This window comes from Melospiza melodia, chromosome 11 (genome assembly GCF_035770615.1).
Source record: "Melospiza melodia melodia isolate bMelMel2 chromosome 11, bMelMel2.pri, whole genome shotgun sequence".
Taxonomy (NCBI): Eukaryota; Metazoa; Chordata; class Aves; order Passeriformes; family Passerellidae; genus Melospiza; species Melospiza melodia.
In genome coordinates, this window is record NC_086204.1 from 7,500,996 (window position 1) to 7,508,134 (window position 7,139).

Below are 7,139 nucleotides of genomic sequence, written 5' to 3' on the forward strand. Positions count from 1 at the left end.
TCCAAAAAGTTGTGAGAGCTAATTCATACAGACATAAGTAATTCACTACTTGCACTGAATATTTTGTACTTTCCTCTGAACTGAAGGGAAACGCTGCCAAGGCATTGGCTAGAAATCAAAGAATTGAGTCAAATCACAAAGTTATTGAACATATGATATGTAAGACATCAAAAATGAATGAAAGAGTCCTTAATTGTTTTAATGGTCTTTGTGTTCATTGGTTCCAGATTTGGGATAGTGGAAATGGTAATTTGTAACTCTCAGAGACAGAGGAGGTTTTAACTGAAACTTTTACCGTCCTCACTGTTGGTCTTTAGGAGGGATCTTTTATTCAGAAATTATCCTAAAGGCCAGGAAACTTTAATATGCCTCCTTTATTGTATTACTTGAGTCCCAAAGTAGTTCTGTTAACCCCAGAAATAAATATGGTATAGTACACACTGATCCCAGTTGAGGAAAGCACTTCAAATGAGCATAAGTCTCTTAAGGAAAATAATGCAGAACAGGAGTGGGTTTAAACATGTGTTTGAATGTTTCCCTCACTTGATTCATTGACTGAACAGTTTTAGTAATTTTATGCTAGAATTTCTAATTTCTGTATTATCACAATAGAGAGATTTGTATTCAGTCTTTCTGCATGGAATAACTATTTACTTCAATTAAATGGAGTAACTATTACTTTTCTTTGTGGGAAAGGGGAGACTGAGTTATTACGGAGTTTATTCAAGGTCATTCAAAAAGAAATGTATATTACATGCCTTATAATAAGAGTTTCAGGGATGTCTTTAGTGAATTATAAGCTTGATAAAGAAACCCTGGCTTGGGTAGAATAGTACCTATGATTATTTGAAGTCTGGGGAAGAAGTACTTGTTAGAGTAGCCAAATAGGATCAGCAAGATGAGAAGTTTCCTAGAAAAGTACTGAAATACTTATAACTTAATTAATTTATCATTTGATCAAGCAAAACATTTAAGGCCAAATTAACTGAGTGTATCCTTACTTTGAGATCCATGACATTGAGGAGATTTGTTTTCTTTTCCATAAATTCACAGCTGGTGCAGCTGTGAGTCCCAGTAAATACTGGCTGGCTACCTGAGGTGAATATATATGTGTGTGTGTGTGTGTGTATGACTCAATCAAAAAACTCAGAAGATCAAAATTATTGTCATTTTTCTGTTGAGCCAGGGCTCAACTGAGTCATACAATTGGGAACAGACACACTTAAAAAACAGGTAGCTGTGACTGGCTGCCACATTGTGTTATGGATGTTCCTTTTGGTAGGATTGTGTTTTTAATTTCTCTTCTGAACTGAACTTTTCGGTTGTTAGAGGTCACATGGAGTTGCAAAGTTTGTGTGTAAAGAATTTCATAAGTGGATCAACAGGCTGTGAAGAGCACCTAAGTCACCTTAAAATTGTACTGTTACTGTGGCATTGAGATGAGTGGGCAGATAACATTAAGGTAAGGGCTGATCCTGACCAGCTTTTGCTGGTCTTCCCTTTGTTTTTAGGCATGGATTTTGAAATCCTGTTTTAAATTATTGTTATAGATTCTCATAGGTGGCAAGAAAAGCATTCAGGGCACACGTGCTGGGCAGGGTGTGCTCCTGCTGCTGTGCCCAGGTTGGAGTGCCAGGGAGAAGGGCCCAGAGAGGAATGAGGAGCTGCATCCCAAACACAGATATAACATGGGGTAAGTACAAAATGTTCCATTTCCTTCTTTTGAGTTCAGCTGCCTTTAGGGAAACAAGACTCATTACATTTGCTCATCATCCCTGATGAGTAAATAAGGATACATGGCTTCATCAGCATTTTATTTTGTCCTAAAGAAGCACATGGGACTTAATATTGTGGTTAGTCACTCCAATCAAAAAGAGAAAACCTTATTTTTATCTGTTTTTTATTGCTTCACTTAATATCAACTGACCAGTCATTAATTTGGCAAGGCTTTCAGGCAACGCAAACCCTTCATCAAACCTTGACATGTGTATCCAAAATCTTATCTGTATTTCCAACTTCCCTAGTAGATTGCATTTTGAAAAAAACAGGAGGTAAAAAAAAGAGCCCTTCCTTTGCCTGTGCACTGCAAGGGTCCCAATTACAGCACAATTGCTGCTATTTTTTATTTCTGGATGAACAGATTCCTTACGCTGGTACTAGTGATCTGGCGGTGCCTTTTCAGGCCTTGGCTTTTCCACAAGCTCATCAGTCAGTCACATTTATGATAGTGGTTTGGGGATGTGATCATATCCACCGGGATCACATGGAAAACAGAAGTCAGTGAAATCCCAGACAACAGCTGTTGGCATGATCTGAGCCTGGTCTGACAGAGGCCTTACTGCTTTTTCAGTTCCATCATTGGTCCCCTTTGTAAACCCATCAGGATCCTCAGAATATCCTGTGACTTTTGGATGGACAAGAAGTTACCTCGGGTGCTCTGAGTCCCTGTAGGACTCGGGAAGAGCTGCTGGGCAATCCCAGCAGAAGTGATACAAACTGAGCTGAGCAACAGGAAAGGGAAAAGGTATTTGGAGTAGTGTTGGCCTGTTAAATATTCACTGGTTGGTGGATGCTTATTTCACATAAAAGGAATCATAGAAGGAATGTAATAGCAAGTTAAATAAGAATGCTGGAGGTCTCACTGAAGTTACTAAGAAAAATTATCAAGAATCACAGAAAAGTTTTGGTCTTGCAGGAAGGACTGATAGACTTTCAGGGCTGGGGTCTTGGTGGGGCAAGGAAGGGGATGGTGTAGAGGAGGTAGAAGCCTTCATGTGGGAAGCTCATGGGATTGCAGTTCTGGGACAACTGATAATTGATCAAAGGTGCTTCCTTGTCTTGCCTTCTACAGTCTGTCACTTTCTTCTGTGCACAACTGGCTAACTTTCACTGGCATTTTATCTATTTGTGGGGGAAAAAAAAAAGAGAGTTGATTTGAAAGAGCACCTCTGGCTTTTTAAAAAAAGGAGCATCAATGCCCTAGCTTTTCTGTGGTTTACAAGTAGCTGTAGTACTGCAATGAATTCTGCTGCACCAAGGCTCAAAATGTTCCCATACATCTTCCAGTTGACGTAAATACGGATTTATTGTATTTCCAATTCTGAAAAAGGTGTGATTTTTTTTTTTTAAGTAAGAAGTGGAGAGTGATATTTAAATATTACTTAGATATCATGTTTGTTCTCACCGAAATCTCAGGCAAGCCCATAATGATAGGTGGAAGACTCGTAGAATCCCCAGGTCTGTGTTGTTTTTATAGTACTACCAATATCAGTAGCAGAAATCTTTTTATTCCAGAAAAGCCTTTAAAATCAGCATAGCTGCAGACATTATGGAACATCTTGAAGAGCAGGAGAAGAAGCAGATTTGCTGGCTGGTTACATCTGTGTATGTAATGGACTTCTCTGGAGCCTTGGCTGTAAGTGCAACACTTTATAGATGTCATGATATTTCTCAGTGGGTCCTCACAATTCTCTATAAAATAATTTTAAAGGTTTTTATCCCAAAGCTAGAGCATGGATTTATCTGAGCTAGACTGGAATCTCATTTTATGTGGAATTTGTGCTCTTATTCATACAACAGGGCAGACTTAGTGGCAGAAAATTACTGGGTGAAATCTTTTGGGGAATGTCTGTCAGAACAGGACCTCATTAAATAAGAAATGTTGAACTTCTCTTTCTTTTCCCTTAAAGGAACTATTTTTCTCTGAACTTGGACCTAGTGAAATGGTTAAAGATTTGAATACAGATAGCTGATAAAAGTGAGTTTTGTTTCATAAAAAATGTCTCACAAAATGGAATATATTCATATTGTTTGTCCTTTTTTATTCATACAGGGTATGGACTAGTTCTACTGAATCATAGCTGCAAGAAAACAAGAGATTTAACTACAGGAAGAAAAAAAGTCAAGCAGCATTTCAACATGAAGGCCCAGGATAAGAAGAAAGAAGAAAATTACCACGAGAAAGGTAAGGAGAGTAAGAAGTTCCATATATGTATTTCTGTAATGTAGGAAATTATGTTTAGCAGTTAAACCAGAATTCTCAGTTCAACAGTAGGAGCTGAATTAGCACTGCTCCTGGAAATCTTGGGAATGAAAGATGCAGACAATTCTTTCAGTTTAGTTATGTCATTACCCCTTCAGGATAGATGGTAGAGACTCCCAGAAAGAGTCACAATTTTTCATATGGCTGACAAATAACACCCTCAGTTTGGCAAAAGAGCAGTGAAAAGGTGTCAGATGGGTTTTTTCAGACTTGGTGTGAAGTAATTTTCTTGTAACATGAAGAATCATCTTTCTTAGACATCACACTCAGGCGACCATAAATAATTCTTTTAACACATTTTCAAGCTTTCACTTCTTATGTCTTCATGCAAAAATAATCTGTTTGAATGTGTATATGCAAGGGGGGAAATCCTCCTGGATTAGCATAATTGTATAGAAGAATGATGAGTAAATTTTAATGTATATGGCTCTGAGAAGGGTTTTTTTTTCTTTTTTGGAACTTTTCTGCTGTTGCTTGACTTCAGAGTGAGAACTGAGCAGTAACTTCTGATGCACATTCAACAGGAAGCTCTCAAAGGTCAAATATCAAGCTCCTGTACAAAAAAATTCTCCTGGCACTGTTGAATACTGTATATTAATGATAGTGGAGAAAGCTTTGGTTAAAGCTGCCAAAGGCTTGTGGGACCTGCTTTCTTTCTTATTGTAAACATTGTTTTACAGGAATCTGAATGATTTCTGTGAAATATTCAGTACTTCTGTCTATTCAGATTCTGTTGTTTAAAAGACACCTACAGTGAACAAGGGTTGCCTGGGTGTTTGGCAGAGTGAATTATCTCAGCGTGATAAATCCCATTTTCTTTGGCAGAGGTAAAGGGATTTAAAACAGGAGAAAATGTTCATTTCCCTTTCAGTTTCAATGACCTTTGAAATTGTTGTATTCTCTTTTAAATACTTTCAACATGAACTCTGCCTCTAAAACATCAGTTTTCTTCTCAGTCCTCCTGTAAGAGTTGCACAAGCACAGCATGATTGCAGCAGCTCCAAGCAGGGCACTGAGGCTCAGCAGCTCTGAGTTTATACTTCAAATATAACAGGAATTTATGTCTACAAATGAAATTATGGCAAATATGTAAATTATTCAGCAAGGCTATGTTATATCAGAAGTTGTGCAGTGTTGATCTGAAGCAGGAATGATCTGCAGCAAAGGCAAAATTCTTCACCTTGACTGATGAGGGAAAATAAAATTCAAAAAAACCCCAAGCTGTAGTTGTTATCCAGATATCTTTCTGATATATCAGGAAATTTCTAGGCATTGGTTTTTGTTTGTCTATAATTAAGTCTGGGGTTAGAGCTGAGTATTAGGTTTTAGAAACCTAAAACTGAAAGCCCCTGTAATTCCGTGTTTCTCAAGGGCACCAGCGTGGGTGCTGGGGGCTCCCTTCTGGCAGGGAGCTCCTTACCTGTCCTAAGCACTTCTCCTTCACAGCATGGGCTGCCAGTGCTCACAGCTGTTGGGGCTGGGGATATGAACTAGTCCCCATATCCCTCCTGAGGGGTGACTATGCTGGAGGATGGGGTCAAGGTCAAGCTTTGGAAAGATGAGCCTCTGTGGATTTAGAAGTCCAAGGAGTTAAGAGGGCTGGCAGCTTTTCTGTCTAAATGATTCATCTCCCTTCTAGACTTCAAATTAATTTTATGGTTTGAATTAAAGTTAGATTATAAGTCAGTGATTCAACTTTGTGGTGTTCAGTTTTAGGGAGGTGCCTGGCATGGCGCTGCTGCTCTCATTTACTGTAGGGATTGATCAATATACTGATATTACTAAGCATTTATTTGGGCTCACAGCTAGGGCTTCTGGTGTTGGAGCTCTGCCACTAGGAGGTTAAAAGGAGGGCTGAGAGCTGACAAAGATCAGCCTTCTGCATTATCATAGGAATTGGTCTCCACTGTAAAACTCAGTTTGGAGTTTTCATGATAATAAAATGTATGGCTAACATTCAGTATATGCTTAGTAATAGCATTTCAGTGTATTTCATTAAAGTTCAATTTGTGTATTTCAGTTTTGGTCTAAATTTTCAGAGATTTGTGTGTTTTGGTTGCTTTGCGTGTTACTGTGGGGATTGGCCTTATTGAGGTTAGCCTAAGGGGGTGGGCTGGAGTCAATATTTAGGCTTCTACAGCCCAAAAGATGTCAGCAGATATGACCCACAGCCATGTCTTTTACTTTTATAGAGGCACTAATCTCTGCCTATAAGGAAGATTTGATTTAACAATTCAGCACATAAATACATACATTATCTGGGGATTGCAGAGATAGGATTAGAGTTAGGAGAAATCTAATCTGGTACTTAAGATCAGGGTTAGGATTTCAAATCAGGATTATGAATTTGGAGCCCTCTGTGGTACAGGTATCTGGCCATTGACATGTCTATGTTTTAATTGTGGATTGCCTTTGTGGTTATCCTGGAGTCCCATAACTGCTTTTCTGGTGTATTTTACAGAGCTATAATTTGTACTGATGTCAACCTTTGGCTGTAAATATGTGATATTTAAACATGTAATAATATTTTTTACTGCATAGATAGGTATGTTATAGTCTGGTTTACCATTTAGGAAACTACAGTGTCAGAAACCCATTTTATTGATTGCTGTTATAGGTATTACTTATCCTACCAGGGCTTAGACTAAACCCATCACAAACTGTAGCCTTAATAACAGCCAGGGAGCAAATCCTTGTCATGTTTCCAGGAAGAGAAAGCAGAAGCATCTCTTCATCCCAGCTCACTCACCCCCATATAGAGTGTATGAACATGATGCATGTCTAGAAGAATGTGGGCTATCAACTGCTGTGCTCTGGGACATGTTTAATCACCAGTCAGCAACAGGAAAAGGCACTTTTCCCTTCCCCAAGGCACAGCATGGCAGTGCAGGTGCATCTGCCAGGCTTTTGTACCTTTATTGGCATCACTGTCAAGGGAAAAGGAACACCAAACTCTGGCAAGAGTTTTCTGTATTTTCTGTGACTGACACCTGAGAATGAGTTGGTGTCACCAAACATGGTCTGCTCTGTTTCTGTCACAGGGTTCTCTGTGCTGATGGCTCTTTAACTCAACTTTTTGAGGGACTCTGAGCTGTAA